The following is a 23,481-nucleotide window of genomic DNA, read 5'->3' as shown; positions in this document are numbered from 1 at the left end:
GCGGAGAGGAGCTGTGTGCAGCCTTCCGTGAGAAAGCTTCTGTGGAAGTTGGAGAAGCCTTTGTAAAGGCAATATCTGTCTTTGGAAAGCAGAATGTACTGAGGTGATTCTTTGAATCACTGAGTTCTTTTTCGGTTTCACCACGTCCCCGGGGAACCCCTAGGTGTCCCTTACAGGGACAGTTTCCTGGAACGGCCCACGAGAGTCGCTTCCTAGGACGTGGGGCGCCCGGCTGACGCCAGACCGCCTACGGTCCTGCACCCCTCCACTGGATCTGGGCCTCACGGCAGCAAAGACAACTGTAGACTTGTTGAAAAACGAATGAAGCAAAATTGTCCCAACGTAGGATTAGTGTTGATGTCACTTTGGTGAACACTGTAAGACTATGGTTTGTTGTTGGGGAAAACGAATTACCACAACCGATTTCCATGTGGTGCTTTCCAGGTGAACAAATTGGGAGATGTGATCTCAAAAAATGAATGGCAATCCAATTTTGTTTATCTAAATCAGGTCACAGGAGAATCTGAAAGCGTCTTAAAACCCGGAAGCTGTGCACTGGCTGGACAGAGCTGGGCGATAGATTTTATTGCTTCCTCTGTAGCAATTCCTATTGTCCAAAAAATACAGTCTTTGAAAGAGGAAACATTTCATCGCCCAGGCCGTGATACCAGCTCTGCGCATAAAACTGCTTCGAGGAATCAGAAAAGAGGTGATAAAATATTTACAAAAAATAAAGATAAAAAATAAAAATAAACGGGCTGAAACTAAACGTAAACAATAACTGTAGAAGCACACTTGGTAGAATGACGCATCATCAAAACCAGTATGCTTCTTTCACTGTGGCCTGTTGTGTTCTGAGTCGAAATTTCTTTAACCAAGATTTTAGCACTATTAAAATTTAATTATATTTTGTTACAGGATCATAATATTACCCTTTTTCCTAATCAGAGTATAGGTACATTCATTAATCCTCTAATTTGCTAACCACTCTGCCAAGCTGGCCCAACATTCTCTGTGTCTGTCAAGGCACACTCAGCAGGTCTAGTCAATACCGAGAAAACTACAGCATTTATTTCTTCTCCAGCTGAGAATTCTACTAAGTTTACTTTTTAAATTATTTTTTATTTGATTTGATTTTTTTGTGCCAACTGTATGGTAAAGTATGAGGATTTAGCAACAAACAAGACAAACACAGCCCCTGCCCACATGGGAAGTTACACTTAGAGCCAGAGAGACAGACATTCAGTAATTACACAAGTTTCTGTTACCATACTGCCAGAAAGAAGTACAAGATGCTGTTAGAAATTATAAGAAGGAATCAACGTGATCTGTGGGTCAGGGAAGTCCTAAAAGATGAATGGGCTTGGCTAGGTGATGCAGATGAAGTGGATGTACCATCAGAGGGATTGTCTTATCTAAAGGTCTTTGCGACAAGAGAAATTCAAGGTCAGAGTGGCCGAAGCTCAGTGTCACAGTGGAGAATGGTGAGAAACCAGTGGCCCAAAGAAGTTTTCTAATTTTATCCTGAGATGAGAGATGGGAAGCCTCTGAAAGACTTGCTTTTACAATAAGGATGGGAAGCCTCTGAAAGACTTGCTTTTACAATAAGGAAATGAGGAAAGCGGGATGGAGGCTCTGTCTCTGGGTCGAGGAAATATAACATGTTGCTTTCTTGCAAGTCACAGGACCCAAAGCCATCGTACCAAAAGAAAAACTTTCTGCATAGATCTCTGCCTTACTGGTACCTAGAATACTGTATATATTCTACAAATCCAAAAAAAAAATTGGTAAACAAGTAGTATAATAAAATTTCCTCCGAAAGACTTGAGAAGTAGGATATCCTGTTAATTAAACATGCTAGTTACCTGAGAGCTACTATGGGTTACTACCTTATTTACCTAAGAGGTATAGACTCTCACGTCAGCCTGTTCAGTCCACAGCTTCACCTCCTTTTGGTTGTGTGACCTAAGGCAAATTACTTGACCTCTCTGTCATTTGTAAATAGAGATAACAGCAGTATCTACCCAACAGGATTGCTGTGAAGATCAAAGGAGTTCATATGTTAGGCCCTACAACAGTGCCTGCCTGGTACACAGTAAGAGCTTAAAAGTCTCAGCTATTATTACTATGATGCTCATACATGAATTATAAACAAATTATATCTAAGGAATTAATAGTTGAATGAAACGCATTGTAAAACAAGGTCAAGCTGTTCTTAATATTGTTTTAATGATTCAGCCACTGAAATGTACATGAAATTAAAGGTGTTGATACTGACCCTATAGTTTATCCCAAAAGGTGTTTCTTAGACTAGTTCCCTTAGTTGCCACATCTTATCATTTCATTTATTTCTATAGAGTGGAGGGGATATTTTGTAATTTGATGTCTCTTATCTGAAAGCCCAATCAATTGAAGTTTATCATACAAACTTAAGTATTTATCTTAAGTGTGTTTTAAGTCCTTATAATAATACTTAAGTATTTAGCATAAATATGTATTTGGAAAGTTTCAGAAAAATTACTATACCAAATCAATCATCTTTGACAGGAGATCTGGAACATATCTATAATATTTTGAGAATTGAGATCATGTTTGTCACAGGTTTAAGTCTCAGTAGATATTTAAGTCTCAGTAGACATTATTTAGCAATAATCTGACAGTGATTGTCCATCATTATGCATTGGTTAGGGCATTTTTGACTGGAAGTAACTGAAAACCATCTCTGACTAGACTTAGCATAAAGAAAGACTTGGTCAAATAATTTAGAGCATCCTTTATGAAATACCTTGGCCATACCTGAACCAAGAACTCAAGTGCTCAAAAGTCTTCATGTCTGTCTCTGTGTGTGTATGTATGTGTGCCTCCTGGTTTCATTATTCTTTCTGCTTGCACACAAACTTTCTTCACATAGTTCCTGACAGCCTCAGTGTTCACAACTTTGGTCACTAAAGAAAAGCCAACTATCTTTTAAAATTCCTGTTACATAGTCCTTAAGCAATGACTCTAGGATTGGCCTAGCTGAGTTAAGTGCCAGTACTTGAAATGATCAAATGGCCAAGAGCAGGTCACAATGCACTAATATGGCAGATATAGAGAAAATGGCAGAGGCACTCCTCAGAAGAAAATAGTGTTGAGCAAACAAATCCATCAATATCCATTTCAAATATCGGATCACACTATAGTCACTCTAAGAGAGCCTTAGTCACTCTAGCTGACTGATTTGTCCTTTCCTGTGTGATGTAACTCCCATTCTTGAGGGAAAAATTTAAACCTCAAATTTTACTTTTGGAAGTACTGTGAAAATCATAATAGCTAAGATGCTAAGTGGTTGTATTAGGACATACCCAAATTTCCTAAGTGGTTCTATGCATGAAAGAGAAAAAACAATACTGTGAATGTCAACTACAAAGCACTTTTCCATGTGTCTGCTTTTGTTTTCCTGTGAGTTAAGATATACTGTCTGTGCTCTTACAAATAGTTTGTGTCATCTGTGCACACAAGAACAGGTATGTGCTGTGTGAGTACATGAAGACAGGTACAGATCATCTATGCTCATGATACAGTTATATGCATCTATGTGCAAGGGGCTAGGTACCTACAGTCTGTGCATATAAGGATAGGTACTTGTCACCTGTGCATATAAAAGAGGGGTATGACCTCTGTGCACATCAGGAGAGGTAATCTGTATCTTCTGTGGGCCTGAGAGGGTCTTATTCTTCACTTCACTGAATAAACACTGATTACCTATTACATAATTATTGTAATGCAAATTATTCCAGTGTCTATGAAGCACAAAAATGAAGGTAAATGAAAATATGTTGGGGTTTTTTTGGTTTGTTTTTTTGTAATATATATAATACCAGTCTCCATCATGGCAGATTGAAGGCCTTTGGAGACAGGACAGGGTGATGTTGGCTAGCATTTAACCTAGCTAAACTTCTGTTCCTCATCTGCAGACAGTGTTGACCTCATAGAGTTGTTATGAAGATTAAGTAAACTGACATGAAAAAAAAGCTAGCATAGTGGCTGGCACATAGCAGGCATAAAATAATTAGTCCATACAAAAAGAATTTACTACCTAGGACCCAGTTCTTGGGTCTAATACCGTTCTCCAATAAAATAACTGGGCAGCTTGGTGAAATGGCTGATTCTAGGATTGAGGTAGGAAATATACAAGAAGATCCTGGAACATCTCACAGTGCCAGAAAGTAAGGAAGTACTGAAAAAGTAAAACAGAGGTATGTGTCTTAGCTCAGGCTGCCACAACAAAATATCATAGGCTGATAGTTTAAGCAACAGAAATTTCTTATAGTGCTGGAGGCCAGGAAGTCCAAGGCCAAGTGCCAGCAAAGTAGATTTTATTCTGAGATCTCTCTTCTTGGTTTGTAGTCAGTCACCATCTCACTGTGTGCTCATATAATCTCTTCTTTGTGTGCATGACAGGAGAGAGGGGGACAGAGAGAGAGAGAGCGCACAAACAAGCTCTCTGGTAGCTCTTCTTATAAAGGCAGTAATCCCATCATTAGAGGGCCCGCATGCACTCATCTAATCCTAATTACCTTCTAAAGGCCCCATTTCTAAATTCCATCCTGTTTGGGATTAAGACTTCAATATATGAATGGAGGTGTGAGAACACATTCAGTCTATAACAGCATACCCAAGGGTCACAGGAGCAAAATGAGCCCCCAGTGCCCAAAGAGCCCCAATGCCAATTTGAGCGGCAAAATAATGTAATATTAGATAATAACCCAAACTGTAAAATAAATATCCATGAGCTCATGCTGATACAAGTAAATGACTGAGGAGCTAAATGTCAGAAGACAGACAAATTTCCCACGCAAAAGAATTCCAAATAATTTAAAAGGTACTTCATGCTCAGATGGGAAAGCATAGCTCCCCTCTCTTTAAGTGTTGGCTGCATGTAGTGACTTCTTTCTGGAGAGTAGAACATGGAAAGGAAAAATAAAGAGAAGTTTTATAGTGGAGAAATCTGACAAATACTATTACAGCCAGGTGATCAAGGTCAACATGAATAGTCCTCAACCATGATAATACAAAGAGATAAAAATGATATTTGATGTCTTTGATCTTCTTCTCATGAACTCATAACCCCAGTCTAATTATGAGAAAAATGCCAGACAAATTCCAAGGGAGGGGCATTCTAGAAAATACCTGACCACTAGTCCTCAACACTGTCAATGTCATCAAAACCACGGAAAGTCAGAGGAAGTATCACAGTCTGCAGAAGCCAAAGGAGACATTACAACTAAATGTAATGGGTGTCTTGGATGGGATACTGGCGCAGAAAAAGGACATTAGGTAAAAATTAAGGAAATCAAAATAAAGTATTTTGACAATGTATCAATATTGGTTCATTAATTGTAACAAAGATGAAATACTGATGTAAGATGTCAATAATAGGGGCACTGGGTGCAAGGTAAATGGGAATTCTCAATACTATTTTTTCAATATTTTGCAAATCTACAATTGTTCTAAAAATTAAAATCTATTTTAAAAAAAACATTCGAGGTACATTACAGTGTTAACATTAACTTAAAACAGAACACTCTGAAACATTAACAAACCAGAGTAAGCCCAGATTTCAGCCAAATTGATAAAGAAGTTGAGCTCAGCAGAAGAGCCCTGAGCCCCAAATTCGACCTTGACCACTAGTGGTAACTGTGACTCTGCCAGGCGAACCAAAGACATGCAGAGAAATGGAGTCAGAGACAGGGGGAGCAGGACTACAAGCTCCTCCAGGAGAGGAAGAGAGTGATGGAGAGGAAAGTAGAAATGGAGGGGGACTACTATGGGGCCATGAGATAATGTGGAAGCCCAGAGAGTCATCGTTGGGCTATTGAGGAAGCCCCATCCTCACATGAAGGCCCGTATGCCAGGTCCAGGAGCCAGGTCTATCACTGGGGGCCGCAAGGCTGAGAGGAGAAGGGACTGAGAAGCTGCCCAGACAGAGGAATGTGGTTGTCCCGTTGACTCATTCCTACATTCTTTTCCATCCATCTCCATCGTTTGGTGTTTATTGAGTCCCCACTCTGTGCCAGGCACTGTGCCAAGTGCTGGCAGTCCCACAGAGCAAGACACTGGGGTTGGAGAAGTGAAGGGCTGGTGCCCATCAGATGAGAAGGAGGCCAAAGAAGTATCACCACCGGGCTGGGTAGGCTTGGGGGCCAGGATTCTTTGGCTTAAAGTCAAGAATCTTCTAGACCTTTGTCATTGTTTCTCCCTTTAATTTTTTTTTTTTTTTTAGGTTCCTATAGTAATAATCAGGTCATGCGTGCACTTAAACTAGGATTCAGATTTGCTTGAGCTTCGCAGGTGTGGCCACCAGCATCCATTCACATAAATGTTGGGGTTTGGGCTGGAAGAGGAAGGTGGGGTTTATTTTCTTTTTCTCTGCAAAGGTTTCTGAGAAAGAAGCTGTGATTTAGAGGGACAAGTGTGCTTTTGTAGTCCTTACAAAAAAAGTGACATTTCTCCCACCTCTGTGAACAACCCATTGCTTCAGCCTGATGGGAACTGGAGTAAATACAGAATGGCTTTAATGTCGCCAGGATTTGTGTTTTTGTGAACATCAGGAATTGGGCCCTTGGCAAATGGGCAGCAACTTTAAAAAGAAACAGTTGAAGCAAAGGTCGTGCTAAGGGGCCTGTCCTCAGGAGACTTTGATGGTAGGAAATATTAATGGTGCAGCACATTACGGTGGGGGCTTAGGAGCTGGCTAAGAAATACTTGGTGATGGAGACTGGAGATTTGTTCCGTTACTGATAAAGAGACCCACTGTAGCCACAGGTGGGAAGACTGCAGAGCCAAAATAGTTGATTTCCTTTCAAAAACTTCTGGCCTTACCTTGGCTAAACTATGGGTGAAGCCAAAGGTACAGCATCCAGAACAGCTTGTGAGATCAGAGTATGTCTAGGGCAGAGAGAAATAGGGGAAGGAAGTAGAGAATGATCAGGAAAGCTACAAATACCCACTAATTCTGGTATGCCTTCTGGCAGACCATTCCTTCTCACATCCACAAATCCAATTCTTCCCTGTTCTTCAAGCCATAAATGTAACAGTAAGATATATATTGTCATGCTTTTTTGCTATTGATTTGTCTGTTATACTCTGTTCTCATCTCATAGAAAGGTAAGGCTCTGTCTTACACACAAATTACTACATCATGTACTTATGAGGCTTTAGAAAAAATAGTTGGGGGAATGCGAGTCTCCGTCTGAATGGGGGATCTGGGAGTACATGGGGACGGCCACTACGGTTTGCACTGCTTGAATCCACTTATCACTTATGAAAAGTTAATCGATCTGTGAAGAGCTTCTCCAGGATTTAGATGGTCTCTTTTCCTAGAGAAATATGCCAGAAAATAGCTAGGGGATGAACTACAGCTCCCATTGCTGCAGCTGACTTCACGGCCACACTGATATTCATCACCTGCTTCCCCTACTACGCCTTCTAGATTCCCCTCACTATTCGCTAACGCCTCTTTTGGCCTAAATAGCTTACCTATTAGGGTGACCCACACCTTCATCCTTGAGAAATCTATACCCTTTGTTACCATGTCCTTTTAAGGCCTTGACTATTGCATTTGTCCATTTGCCATCAAGATTGGACATGAGATACTTCATGCAAAAGAAATACAGAAAAAAATAAACCAGAAACTCATGAGATTGGTTACTTACCAGGGATAGATGAAAATTGAATAAAAAGAATGGGAATGAGAATAATGTAGAAGGGGTAAGGGAGACAGTGATACCCGTGAGTATACTTTTTTTGTGTAGCTCTGATTCTGAGAACCACGCTGTTTCACACACCCCAGAAATAAATAGTTAGCACCAACTAGGATGTGGAAGAAACCCAATGTGAAATATAAATAGTAAACAATGAATGTAACCACTACAAAAGAATAGTGTAACCACACTGTGGCAAAGAGAGAAACTAACTTGAGCAACTTCAGAAAATAGTATTTTGATTGGATAAGACTAGATAGAAAAAGAACTGTATGCAAATAATATGCACTAGTTGCTAAATTTTTCAAAGGGGCATGGTAGCAATTCTGAAACTATTTTATTTATATGCTAGCACTGAGCAAATAAGTAAATACTTTTGGAGAGCAAGTTCCTCTCTGTTGAAGAAAGGACTTACAAATAAGGAAAGAGGAAGACTAGAATGGACCCTGTGTGTTGGATTGGAATCAGAGGTTAACGGACTGAACTCATGAATTGTAGTATATACACAGAATGTCATAGAAATAAATATGGATGTGTTTGTAAGTCTGTGTGAGAATATATGTGTAGCTTTGTACATGGAGAGGACCTAGAAACAATGACGCCCCAGTAGCAATGATCCCACCTAGAGACCAAATCATGGTTTCTAAATATCTTTCTTCAATGAGAGGAACTAGGGCTTATTGGAGACATAGTTGATTCCAGAGTTGGCCAGGAAAAAGACAAGAAGAATCTGGCATGCTTATGGTGTCAGAAGTAAAGAAATGCTCAAAAAAATATGAGAGCATATCAAAAGAATATAGGAGTTAATTTTTAAAAGTTCCCAATGGTTAGATCTGAGACAATTTGAGTAATAAAATAGTAGTACTGAATAATAACGTGCAGAATAAAATATTTATGAGTTCATACTTACATAAATAAATAATTAAATAAACAAATAAATGGCAGAGAAGAAACAGCTCTTCCTTACAGCAAATTCCAATTAAGAAATGTAGAAAGAATGATTGAAATAGCAAATCACCATGAGAAAAACATTGCAGTAATAATTGTTACAGGCATAAATCTCAATGAACATTAAAATCAATGGGTCAGAGTATAATGAGAAACAAAATATTTACATATTTTCAAAGTATCTCCTCACAAAATACTTATAAATTATAATAGGGAAATTAATAATTTTGGTACAGTGGAAACACCTGGAAGATACTACTTTGACCAAGTGATCAAAGTTAACAGCAGGAATAAGACAAATCATGGCCCCCTGTTATAATGTACTGAGGCACATGACTCCTGTGGCATTCTTGCCAAGTGCATAACCTCAACCTAATCATGAAAAAACATCATGAAATAATTGGCCAGTATTCTTCAAAAATATCAAGGTCATGAAACACACAGAAACCCTGAGAAACTTTCCAGATTAGAGGAACTAAGGAGATATGACAGCTAAAGGCAACACAGGATATCAGATTGGATTCTGGACCAGAAAAAGGATATTAATAGGATAACTGGAGAAAATTGGGTCTTTAGATTTGTTAATAGTGCTGTGCCAATGTTAATTTCCTAATTTTGATCGTTGCTCCATAGTCAGATTAGTTTTTGCTGGGGGATTGGGAGTAGAAGCAGCCATTGTGCCAAAGAGACAGGTACCGCCCCCTCGCCCCCCCCCACCCATTGTTTTACTAGGCAGATATCACTGGTTATCACGGCCAGAAGGAGGTAAGATTCTCCCCATGCACACAGACAGCAAGAAAAATTTCCCTGCCTAGCACCCTACCTCTGCCTCAAGGCTCTCAAAGAGGCAGGCAAGTTACCCTGTTATGGGATAGGAATGTGCCACACAGAAGTTACTTAAGCTTAACTTTCAAATTAAAAAATGACAAAGGAAACAACTGTTAGAGTTGATCACATAAACATTTTTAAATTCTGGATATAAAAATACACTATAAATAGAATCAGTAATAAATGAGAAATGGGAGAAATGGTTGCAGCTATAACAAAGTATGAATATCCTTATCATACAAGAAACTCTTAAAATCAGTAATCAAAAGATGAACAATACAATAGCAAACAAGTATTTCACAAAGAAATACTAATGGCCTGAGACATGAAAAAAATATGATCTTATTATTAAAGGAATACAATTAAATCAATGAGATAAACTACATTTTGCCTATGATTATAAATCATCAAAAAGAATGTTAATAAATGATGTTAGGGTAAAGGTAAAGAAATTAGCATTCCATATATGGTCAGTGGGAGAAAAGCTTGGTAAACCTTTCTGGAAGGTCACTTGGTAATTTACAATAAAAACCCTAGAAGTGTGCATACCCTTTGACGCAGCTGTTCCATTTCAGTCATTAATTTTAAGATCATCATACATTCATGCAAAGATACAAGGAAGTACATTATATCATTGTTTACAATAGCAGAGAAAGAGAGAATTCATCAAATGTCTATTTGAGTGAGCCTCAACCAGTGGTGATCAAATTCTCAAAATTGACAAAAAGGAATGAAGGCAATGCTAGGAAGAAAAGATACACCTAGCATAGATAATTGTCTTTAAGTAACAGGATTATGACTGGGGCTATTATTGGATTTCTTTCTTTCTTTCTTTCTTTCTTTCTTTCTTTCTTTCTTTCTTTCTTTCTTTCTTTCTTTCTTTCTTTCCTTTGGTCATCTCTTTTCTTTTGTCTTCTTATCCCTTGAAGAACTGAATGCCTAGTTGTATGGATTGAATTATAATTTGATCATTAACTCACAGAACTCTATCCACCCCACCTGATCTCAGGCGTTGATTTAAAATGTTCTCCTCTTGGCGGTCTGTTTAAACTATGAACGAAAAAGGGGGGGGCGGATGTTCTGAATTAAATCAGAGACTGAAAGTGACCTCATAGGGTAATCTGATCATAAATTCCTAACTGGGCAGGTCGTGGTAGGCAGTGACGCCCCAAGCCTATAACTTCTTTAGTGAGTTTATCTTTGCCTTAAGCAAGTCCTGTCCATTGTTCCTGTGCATCTAGTTTAACATACCTTTGAAATGCCAGAGTAATTCTCTTTTCCAGACCCTTCAGAGAAGGCAACCACACTCAAGGGAGCACATGATCTTGTTAATGATCCTTGCAATGTACCTTGCTTTTGCCTACTTTCATTTAATCTTCCTTATGTTGCCTTCTTAATTCCAAATGTATAAAAATAACTGAAAAACTGTCATTCCCCAGAACATTTGAGATCCTGCTTCCCGGCAGGTCATCAGTTTGGCTCAAATAAACTCATAGAAATTCCCTACAGGTTCAGACATTCTTATATCAACAGATTATACATTATGTAGAATATTATACTTCTAAGATTAAAAACTGACCTTATAGAGGTCAGTCTTATTAGATTCATTCTTCTGTATAAACTGGTACCAAATCTTACATAAGTGTCTCTGTTTTTAATGAGGATTTATACAGTGAAATATATATTAAAATACATACATTTTAATAATGAATTTTTATTAGAAAAAGTGTGAATAACTTTAGAATAGTAATAAAAGCTTATGTTTAATAAAGCCTTTCATATTTCTAGAAAGCATATATTTGCATATATTATCTGGAATACTGTAATTGAATGTTGTAGGATCAGAAGCTTGTGAAAAACCAGAATTATAAATACTACAGAAAATCATAAGAAGTCACCAGTGGATAGAAGCAACCCAAATGTCCATCAGTGGATAAATGGATAAACAAAATGTAGTCTATATTACAATGGTATACTATTCAGCCTTCAAAAAGAAAGAAATTCTGTAACATGCCACATGTATGAACCTTGAAGAGATTTTGTTAAGTTAAATAAGCCAGTCAAAAGGACAAATACTATATAATTCCATTATATGAGGTATCTAAAGTAGTCAAATTCATAGACATAGGAAATGGAATGGGGGTTACCAAGGACTAGGGGAATGAAGCAAAGAAGAATTGTTGTTTAATGAGTGTAGAGTTCTAGTTTTGCAAGAGAAAAAGTTTCAGAGATCTGTTTCACAACAACGTAAATATACTTAAGACTACTGAACTGTGCACTTAAAAACTGTTAAGATGGTACATTTTATGATTTTTACCCCAAAACAAACAAACAAACATTCCTCTTTAGTTAAAAAAGAAAAGTCACAGATGGTGCTGAGCTCTCGACCTAATACAGGAGCTATTTATTCATTCATTTCAATATCTGTAGTCCATCTGCTGTGTGCTTGGCACTTTGCTTAATATTAGATGATAATTAAGAAATGATCCCTGCTCTCAAGAGTTTTCAGTCTAGTTAGAAACAGAGAGAAATAAACAGTGTGTTATGGCCTGCACATAATATAAATAAGAACCAGGTACCAGGGCAACACAAAGTAGAGATGCTTCACCTGGTCTCAGGTTGGCGGTCAGGAAAGTCTTCCCATCTTCTTGCTGGAGTACTGAAGGTAAGTATGAGTTAGCCAGGCAAAGGTGCAGAATAAAGACCCAGTGAAGGCACAGTGAGTAGTATGGTGTGACCAGAGTTTAGGATGGGAGAGGGCTGAAGAGCTTGAGGAGACTGAAGATGAAGGCCTCCTCAAGGAGTTTGAATCTTATCCCGAGAGCAATAAAAAGTCATGAAAGCTTTTTAAGGACAGGAATAATATAACCAAATTTGCATCTTAAAAGGATTATTCTGGCCGCTACAGAGAGACACAGATTAGAGAACAAGATCAGAGGCAGGAATATTAGTAAAGATTTAACAAGAAGGAAATGATAGATGACCTTTGCAGTGGACTGAGAAATAAGTAGGAGAAGAAGAAATGATGAGTTTAGACAGTTTTTCCTAGAAGTGGCTTTGAACAAGAGGAGATAGCAAGATAGCTTTGGGGAAATCTAGAGAGAAAGGATGTGTGTGTGTGTGTGTGTGTGTGTGTGTGTGTGTGTGTGTGTGCGCGCGTGTGTGTGTTAAGGTGAGAGTGATAGGCATGTTCAAACATAGACAAGACAGAAAGGAACTATTCCCTGAGGGGATGGGATGGGATGAGACCAGACCCCACTTAATAGAACTTGGGAGGGAGTGGGTGGAACTTCCCTCCCATTTTAACAGGATGGAAAGAGGAAAGGATAGATGTAGGTACCAGTTTGTAGGTTTGCCATTAGAAACTTGAAAGGTTCCCTTTTCATAGTTTGTTTTTACTCTGTAAAATAGAAGGGAAGTCCATCCTGGAGGAGTAAATGGAGAGATGGTGGTTTACAGAGATGTTTAAGTGTGAAATTGGGAGCTAAGAAGATTAGAAAAGAGAAGTGACTCTGGAAAAATGAGGCATGGAGTAGCATGAGGTCCAGTAGAAGTTGGAGAATATAATTCTGTCCACTGTGTTTTTTGTGGTTGTTCCTATGGAGCCTTGCACAAAAGACATGTCTTTGGAATCTGATTGGTGCTCTGTGCATTCCTAGACCACTACATCTAGACTGAGGAGACCTTAAAGATTACCTTCTGAATTCTCTACAGGCTTGGTAAACAATAAGGAAGAGACACCTGTCCTTCTGGTAATAAAAATACAATATTAAGTTATAGCTATTAAAACAGTGTAATATTGATCCAAGATTAGACAAACCAGTGGAACAGAATAGAAAGCCCCAAAGTAGAGACCATTACATGTGGGAATTTAGAACACACACACACACACACACACACACACACACACACACACACACACAAAGTAACCCTTTAAATTGCATGGGGAATAAAAGAATCAGTAAATGAATGTGACAATTGCTATTTGTTAGATACCTACCACACACTATTCGCAAAAATAAGTTCTGGATAAATGATGGATATAAACATAAAAAAAAACACTTTAAAAAATTAGAGAAAATATTTTTTATAGATTTGGATTGAGGAAGTTTTTCCTACATAATTCATGAAACCTAGAATTCCAAAAAGAAAATATCAACAGACTTGGCCACATACAAATTAAAAACAAAACAAAACAAAACAAAACAAAACAAGAAAACTCTGTATAACCAAAAAAAAAAAAAAAAAAAAAGATAAGGTTTAAGCTAAAAGGTTAAAAGATAAGCTACAAATTGGGAGAAAATATAACATATGTAATACATACAAGTTTACTATTAATATATGAGCTTCTACAAATCAAATCTACTGCTATGTGTTTGTCACTTTTACCATCAATTGTTTACAAATGTGTAGATTTATTTCTAGACTCTTTGTTCTGTTCCATTTGTCTGTTTGTCTACTCTTGTGCTAATACCACTTGACATTTTATGGTAACGTAATGATAAGTCTTTATATCTGGTAGTGTAAATCCTCCAAATTCATTTTTCAAAATATAAAGTGAAAAATTAGTGATAATGTTTTTTTATTTCAATAGGTACATACTCTGATACATGTTTTATCATTACTTATAACTAATATTTTATAAATATTAATTTTTAACTGCTCTATATGTGATAACACCATAATGAAAAAAAACTTTTATGTGTCCGAGAACATCATCAAATTTTATACAGCTAAAATTAAGAAATATAAGGTGAAAATGTACAAGCCACGTTTTTAGTTGGATGCTTTAATATAACTACTATTTTATAAAAGGTCAAGGGGATAAATATTTTAAAAAACATGGATTAGAAGGGGTTCATATGGTGAAATAGCAGACAAAACTTCAAAACAGCTATTATAAATATGCTAAAAGAACTGAAGGAAACCATGCTTAAAGAATTAAATGAAAGTATGATAACAATGTCACATCAAAAAGAGAATATCAACAAAGAGATAAAATTACTTAAACAGCAACACATAGAAATTCTGGAGTTGAAAAGTACAATAATCAAAATGAAAACTTCACCAGAAGGCTCAACAGAATATTCAAGTTGGCAGCAAAATTGAAGATATAGATATATCAATACAGATTCGCCAATCAGAAGTACAGAGCAAAAAAAAAGAAAGAGAAACGAATGGAGCCTCAGAAAATGTGAGACCATTAAATGCACCAAAATACACATCAAGGAATTAGAAAAAAAGGAAGAGAGAAAGAAACATTAAAAGTATTTGAAGAAACAATGGCTGAAATTTTCCAAATTTAATGAAAAAACATTACATAACCAAGAAGCTCAATGAACTCCAGGTGTGACAAACAAATAGAGCCATACCCAGACACATCATAGTAAAAATATTGAAAGTCAAAAACAAAGATAAAATCATAAAAGCAAATAATAAAAAAATAAAAAGAACCTCATCACATACAAGGAATCCTCAATAAGACTAACAGCGGACTTTTCATCAGAAACAATGGAGGCCGGAATCCACTAGGATTGTGTATTCAAAGTACAGAAAGTAAAATATTGTCAAATAAGAATCTTATATCCAGAAAAACTGCCTTTTAAAAAAGAAGGCAAAATAGAGGCTTTCTATGATTAACAAAACCTAAGGGAATTTATTGATCGTACATCTACCTGACGAAAAAATATTCAGGCAGAAAGTAAGTGACCCCAGATAGTAATTTGAATACACACACACACACACACACACACACACACACACACACAATATTGCTAATGATAATTATGTAGTAATTGCAAAAGATAGTACATAATTGCATATTTCTTCTGTAGTCCCTAAATTGTTTTTTTAAAATAATGTGTATATAATTGTATTGTTGGGTCTATAATACATAGAAATGCAATGTATTTGACAATAACATTATGTAGAAGGAAGGTTGGAGCAAAGCTAAATGGGGTAAGGAAAGGATACAAGATGATAATCCAAGTTTACAGTACGCATACACAATGGAATACTACTCAAACATTAAAAAAAAAGATGAAATAGTGCCATTTATGACAATATTAATGGATGGATCATGAAGATATTATGCTAAGTAAAATAAGTCAGATGGAAAAGGACAACAACCATAGGATTTTACTCATATATGGAATATAAAACAAAAAAGAAACAAACAAATGAAAGAAAACAAAAACAAACCCATAAATACAGATAGCAGATTGGTGGTTACCAGAGAGGAAGCGAGGTAGGGGAAGGGTGAAATGGGTAAAGAGGGATCGAATACATGATGACTGTTGGAAACTAGATTTTTGGTAGTAAGCACACTATAGTATATATGGATATCAAATTATATTGTTGTAAACCTGAAACTTATATAATATTATTAACCAATGTTACCCCATTAAAAATATATTTTGAGTATAATAAATTTTAGATATAATAAAAATGGCAATTTCAGTTATATTTTGAGAATAACTATGAGAACAGTATATATTAAATTTTGAGGCTATAATCAAAGCTTTAATTACTCAAGAAAAGTCATAGTTTTAACAGACTGTCTTATTGGAAAAGAATAAATAGGCAATTGTTTCATTCTGAGACGTAAAAGAAAATTTCTTTATCCGAAGCCTGATATTTACGAAGTTGCTCAGGTAGTTATACAGGTAGTCATAACAGGAAAACATGAATGACCATGGTTAATGAATCGGTCACGGTTTAATTTAACTCTCACTTACACATCTCTCAATAAGGGATCCCTTATGCCTTTCAAATGACCATTCTGAGAGATCAGTCTTTTCTTGGCAATGGAGTAAGATACAAAACAATAGATCTACTCTGAAGTAAAACTGCAAAAAAAAATAAATAAATACATAAATAAAAAGCCATAATTCGCACACTCTGAAAGTCCTATTGATTGCTTGTATCACAAGCAAAGACATTGACAGAGGTGGTTAGGTCAAGATTCAGATAGGTTAATAACTGAGGAAGGGAAATTGTTGAATAAGAGATACTGATGTGAAAGACAATGAGTTAAATAGCTAAGGGAGCTTCTTGGAAAATAAATAAAGTGACCCTCTTTTTTTTCCGCTTTATTAAAATATAATAGGCAATTAGATGCTCATATTTACATTGTACAATTTAATGAGTTTTAAAATTATAGTTGGAATATAATATATTAGTTTCAATGTACAGCATTGTGATTAGAGATCTATGTAATTCACAAAGTGATCATCCCACTAAATCTAATACCTCTCTTCCCCCTTACCTATTTATTAACATTATTAACTATTTTCCTTATGCTACACTTTATATCTCCATGTCTATTCTGGAACTATCCATTTGTACTTCTTAATCCCTTTGCCTTTTTTTGCCATTCGCCCCAACTCCCCTTCCTCTAGTAGCCCTCAAAATGGTCTCTGTATCTGAATTTATTTCTGTTTTTGTTCTTTAGATTCCGCATGCATGTGAAATCATGCAATATTTGTCTTTCTCTAACTGACTTATTTCATTCAGCACAATATCCTCTAGATCCATCGAGGCAATATCTTTTTCCATGCCCTTCCTTAGTCTCTGTGTGTCTTTTAATCTGAAGTGAGTCTCTTGCAGACAGGATATGTAGGGGTCTTGTTTTCTTATTCATTCAATTCTCTATCTTTTGGTGGGCGCACTTAATTCTTTCCCATTTGAGGTATTTGTTGATAAGAATGTAGTTACTGCCATTCTTTATTCCTGTTTTTGATACACGTTTTTTCTTCGTAAAGAAGTCCTCCAACATTTCCTGTAATACTGGCTTGGTGTTGATAAATTCCTTTAGCTTATTTTCGTCTGGAAAGCTCTTTATCTGTGAAGCACTCTTTGTCATCACACTGCACAAATCTAAAGGGATATCTGTGGAATATCATCATACACCATATGCAGAACACCTGACTCATTCTTTGCTCATTTTAAGAATTGTGAATAATTACCATAATAACCCAAGTTTTCTGAAATATAAAATTGACCTTTTGTAATGCTTGTTTGATTTTCAAGGCAAAGCCCCTGTCATATTTTTTTTTTACTAAACTATGAAATTTTGGTTCTGATTTTAAGTAGATTCACTCCAATTCCTTTTTTTTTTTTTTTTTTTTTTGCTACTATTTATCCCAGGATAATGAGGACCTCCCACAAGTTAACCTTTCATCAGCAATTGGCTCCTTAGTGTGAATTTCTTTTTCTGATTACTGAAGATGAAGGCAAAAGTCTGGAGGCACTTTCAAACTGGTGGAGCAACTCGCAGATGAGTTAGCTGCTACCTTGGCCCTCCATCAGAAGGGCTTGATGTTGGCGGGGTCCTCTGAGTAGGGGACACACACTTTAACTTCAGTTTTGCTTGGGCCACTGTGCACTGGAAAATAGAAGATCAACTCTAGACAGTCACAGGTCCTGTTGACAATACTGCACCTAGCCTCAGCCGTTCGAGTCTAAACATTTGATTTTCCTTGAATCATCAATGATAATCAAGTGGAAGTCATTCTTTTGGCCTGCTCTGTCCAGCTTAGGCCTTATTGTAGCTGCCCCCCTCTCTCTTACCTCACATAGGGCGTCTCCAAAGAAACCAGCTTCTCTTGATTACAGTTCATACTTGTCAGAAACAGGGCTAGAAGATGCACCATTGGCAACAAAACCTGAGCCTCACAGGCTCTCTTGCCTTTTAGAAACCACTTGAGTCACACATGAAAGTTGTTACTGAGCTGGCTGCCAGTATCAGTGTCCAGGGTTTGGATAGACAAGCCAGTTTTTTTTCCTCGGAGCGGTAAATTCCAAACTTCTGTGCCAAAGAAAAGATGGATCTGATGGTGCATGCAGCATGTCATGGCCTGTTCTAACACTTATTTTTATATTTGTACTCCAGACCTACATACCATTACTCAACTGTGACTCTGATAAGGCTTCCAGTATTTTTTAAAACCTGGTGTAATATTTCCATGTATGGGGTAAATAGAAAGGGTTTGGCTTGCAACAATGATTGACATGGCGTTGTCACAGTTTATCTTTTGCCTTACTACAAGTAGCCTAAGCAGCTTTTCCAAGAGAGGCTTCAAGGTCAAGTATTTTCCTCTTTATTTTTATAAGTTTATCAATGCATGGAAAAATAAAAGTTTTTTTTAAGTTAAATAAAATATGAATCATAAACTCTGTGCTAATTTTTGAGTGTATGCTCTAATGCAGTAAACGATTCACATGAATACCACTTGGCACAGGTAGACCTCTCCAGTGACCGAAGCTGACTGGCCTCCAGCTTTGTGTTGATCATAAACTGAAGAAACCCACTGCCCAGACTCCTCGGGTTTGCCCATCCATGGATTTCTGGGCCACACTATCCTCGGGATCTTTCCACCATCGCCTTTTCCAGCTGTGAGATTTTCTAATCTAAGTTATGGTACAAAAATACTAATGCAATTGATTAACCAGACTTGTAAATCTTTGCTTCAAGGTATTACCTCAGGATTTTAAATATTTGCATCAGGGATTGACTATTTAATACATGATTAAAGAGATGAGTTACTAACAAACAAACAAAACTTGATTTCCCTCTGGGAGGTGTGCCTTCCCTTCTTATAATTCACACTGTACATGCATCTGTCATGGCCCAAAGGGTGTGTCCAATTATTCTAGTGTGGGAGAATCTCAGATGGTTAGCTACACCTCAGTGTTTTGAAGGTGTGACTGTTGTGAGCAAAACTAGATAATTAATTAGACTTGAACAGTCTGCAAGTCCAATGTCTGTCCTTAAAATTAACTGAAGCTCTTCCAAAAAGAAAATAATAATAATAATAAAGGATTACTTATGTCTTTTAGAACGTAAATCAGAAATTTTAAATGTTTCAATAATTCTTAAAATGTCAGTAATTGCCCTAGTTCCCAGTGCTTAAAAAGATTTATTAAGAGTTATTTTCCCATAACAACTTAAAATAAAAAACTGAGTTGAAAAAAAAAAGGAACTAGAATGATTGGCTTTGAAGAATTCAAGTTACAGTTGCATATGAGCTGTGGGTGTAGAGAATTTAAAGGGCATGTGCTCTGAAAATAGACTCTGTGGAAGGTAATGAACAGTGCCGGAGATGTATAGCACTCACCAAGTAAATGGGTCATCCCAGGTTTAATTCTGTCATGGTTTCAGGACCAGGCATCCTGGGCGCCTCAGCCAGAACCCCACTTAACCTGAGGGCCTGAGGTCTCCCATGACTCCGTGACTCTCGCTGGCTTCTTGTGTAATCACCAAGCTTTATGTCACTTCAAGGAATGAAGAAAACACTGAATTTTCTCAGCTTAATTAAGGAGCAAACTCTCCAGCCTGTAGAGAAAGCATCAGAGCAAGCAAACAATTTCCTAAAAGCAGACTTCACCTTCTGACTCAGTGATGATTGTCCTCAGGGTGTTTTTTTCATGAGCTAGATCCATTAGTGTTAGATTTAGGATAAAGGGTCAAGGAAAAGAAACACTTTTCCAGTAAAGACTGGTAATAAATTTAGGACTGTGTCAACTACAAAGGGGTGTATGGGAAGCTCTCGTGGGCTCCCCAATTTGCTGGGACCTGGGCCAGTGCCTCATCCCTGGAGCAGCCCAATTAAGATGTGGCTGCTTCAGTTTGGCCTCTACTCACCACAGTCATTGCTGTCAGCAGATGGTCCACCATCCTTGCGTCATTCACTCAAGATCCAAAGTCTTCCTGATAATGGACCTGCAATTGGCCGAGCATGGGCCCCATGCCTCTTTCCACCCTGCCAGCATCTAAGACAGGAAGGATTTGCCTCTTTAGCTTCCACAGAGGCTGGGGTTGGGGTGGGGGGCAATGGGAGGCAGCATCCTAGAGTTACCCCTGTGCAGAGACCACACAGTTCACTTCTCATGAGGTGCCACTGTGGGGAGAGCTAGAAGTTTGGCAGCCAGAACCAATCAATGGCCCCTCCTTGGCTGAGAAGGCAAAGTGCACCTGTGGTTAGGCTCCAGGAGCCCGGCCCCTGAGAGCTTCTCCCTCTTCAGAACTCCTACAGCGTCAACGTGGGTCCCATCAGCTGTCACGTTGCACAGTGTGCCCGGGGTTCATGAGTACCTCCCAGCGAGATGGCAAGCCCCTTACAGCGATCTCTGAGGAAGCTGGCACAGTGCTCTGAACATAACAATTACTCAAAACATATGTGTTAACCAAGAATATGAAACCAATGACATATGTGAATATCACGTGAAATCACATTGCACTATTTTCTGGAGAACTAGCAGTGTCTGGGGACAGACCCTGGAGTTGAGAAGACCCATGCTCTCATCTGAGCTCTGTGTGATTTGGGGGCAATTATTTCTCCTTTCTGGGCACCAGTTTCCTCATCTATAGATGTGGGTGATAATACCTACCTTAAAGGGTTTGGGGGAAAATTAGAAGCAATGCAGGCAAAGTATCTGGCACCTACCAGGCGTCCAAAACACACTTTTAACAATTATAAGTGGGCACGAGCTTTTTCATATGGTGTTCCTCAAACAGACACTTCATGCCATGATTAAAGACAAATGTGTCATGTCTTTAAGTTTGTCTTTAGAGAATCTTTGATTAACCCCAAATTTGCTTTACAACTTAGCATATGTATGTAGTACATACATATGCTTTTTAATTTTTGGATTTTTATACCTTGATATTGGAAGACTAACGTTTATTAATAATTTGTTTTAAATGGTATTATGAAAAAGGAATAGTGCAATCTGATGTTGTGTCTGGAAAATATGTTACCATATCCCATATCCTTTGGGGTGACAGCAAAGACTCTTTAATAAAAGTTTTTAGTTTGATTTGAGGCAAAAAAATTAAAAGCCTCAGCACTTGGTTAATTAAGGTACTGAATTTTCAAATGTCAACAAGTATTTATTGAGGGCTTACCGTGTGAAGGCACAGTCCTAGGCATCTACTATACACCCAAGGCATAAACCAGAGGAGGACCCTCCCCTTTCTGAGGTCACATTCTAGCAAAGGGAGACAGGCCACCAACAAGATACAGAAAACAGGGATAAACTGAACAGTGAGTTAAAAGGTGGTAAATATTGTGGGGACAAACAGAAGAGTCTAAGGGGGACTGGGTGTGGGACTGAGAACATTTAAATACATGTTCGACATAGGCCTCAGTGAGAAGGCTGTGTGGGAGCAAAGACTTATAGAGTCTAATCAAGAGAATCAAAGCCCCGAAATGTGCCATGAGAACAAAATGATCTAGAATGGCTTTCTGTAGGTGTCGCATTGCTCTGAAAACTGCCAGGTTTCATTTTTTCTCTTAGGACGTGATTTGTAGACATAATCACAGTCATTCTTTGGGGAATTGTCTCCTCCCCTTCTCTCCACCCTTCTTCTCAAGGATTATAAATAGGATATGTCCTCAGAGAGGCAGCCAGACGTACGCTAAGGAAAAAAGTAAGTTCTCTTCTTTTAACAAGAAATTTGTTCCTGCAGGGAGATATTTTTTAAAAAAATTTAAGTGAAACCCACCCAAATTACATATTTAGTGAATTATTTTTTTTAAAGGGGCCTATCCATTCAAAACATGTCCAAACAAGAGTGAGTGGGATACACCTGAGAATAGAGTGTGCTCTCTTGTACGTAGATTTAGTAACCACCACACCTATTTCCAAAAGCTCCCTTGAGACCTGCCAGGATTTTGCTCTTGTTAGCCTGAAAGAGAGAAGGGTCGTGGCATTGGGCCAAGGAGGCACCAGTATAGGAGGAAATTCCCACCTGCAATTACTGGGATAGTCGTAAAACCAAGATTGTCACGAAAAACAATCCTCCTTCTGACACAGAATTCTCCCAGAGTCACATGAGGTACACAGATGCCAAATCTTAAGAGTTCCAAGGGTAGCTCTCAATTTCTTTTAGCTCAATTTTTTTTTCCTGTTACATCAAACTAAAGAACTCCAAAGCTGCAGCTGCACCCCGTGGGATAAAGAAAAGGAGGCGAAACCTTACTTTGATTACCAGTCTCCATGGGATCCAGGAAGAGAAAGGTTTGGGAGGGTAACTGCAAAGTCTGCAGCTTTGGGACACTTAATGCCCAGATTCAGCTAAATAATCAGTTGGGAATAAAGAAACTTCATCCTTAAGAGGGATCTCCACTGAAAATGAGTTTTAGATTCCTCTGGGATCAAGATGCTGTCTGGGTAAATTTGTTGGAATCTATTCTTGTCTTGTTTATTCAAGTTGTTTTCTCTCCTGTATTCTCTTTTCCCCGATTCTATAATAAAAAGTAGTCCCTCATCTAAGCTCCTCTAAGGATAGTCAATTTAATGTTCCTTTGACCTGGGAACTGTTGTCTTTTGGGAGAAATTTTCCAAATTGTTGCTGAGGAGATGAATCACAAATGCTGTCAGCAGTTTGGAGAGAATGACGCTGAGTTGACCTCGTGGCCTCCTACTTGGCAAGGACAGACAACAGGGATATTGCGGTTGTCCTGAAAAAGATTTTTTTTTTAATCTATTGCAAACTATTATCGGTCTGGGTTGAGGTGCTTTACTTTTTTTAATGGGTTGATGTACGGAGAACAATTGCACAGATTTTAAGTGTGCAACTCAATGTAATTGCACAAGGTGAGCAAGCATGTAGATCAAGAAACGGAAGCCCCCATGTGGCTCCCAACCCCCGGTCACTATCTAACTTCCTCCTTGAACACCATGAAGTAGTTCTGCCTGTTTTTGAACTTGATGTAAGTGCAATTCTATAGTATATATAGAATGTACACTTTCATATCTGGCTCCTCTCAGTCAAAATTCTGTTCGTGAGATTCACCTATGTTGGGAGTAGCAATAGATATTTTATTTTTATTATTCTGTAGAATCCTACTGTATAAATAAACCAAAATGTATCCATCCATTTATCTATTGTGGATATTTGAGAAGTTTCCAATTTGGGGCAATTACAAATAACTCCACGAACATTCTCGTACAT

Source organism: Rousettus aegyptiacus, unplaced genomic scaffold, assembly GCF_014176215.1.
Source record: "Rousettus aegyptiacus isolate mRouAeg1 unplaced genomic scaffold, mRouAeg1.p scaffold_m13_p_14, whole genome shotgun sequence".
NCBI classification, from domain to species: Eukaryota; Metazoa; Chordata; class Mammalia; order Chiroptera; family Pteropodidae; genus Rousettus; species Rousettus aegyptiacus.
The sequence above is the reverse complement of the archived record's forward strand: the minus strand, read 5'-3'. Positions refer to the sequence as shown.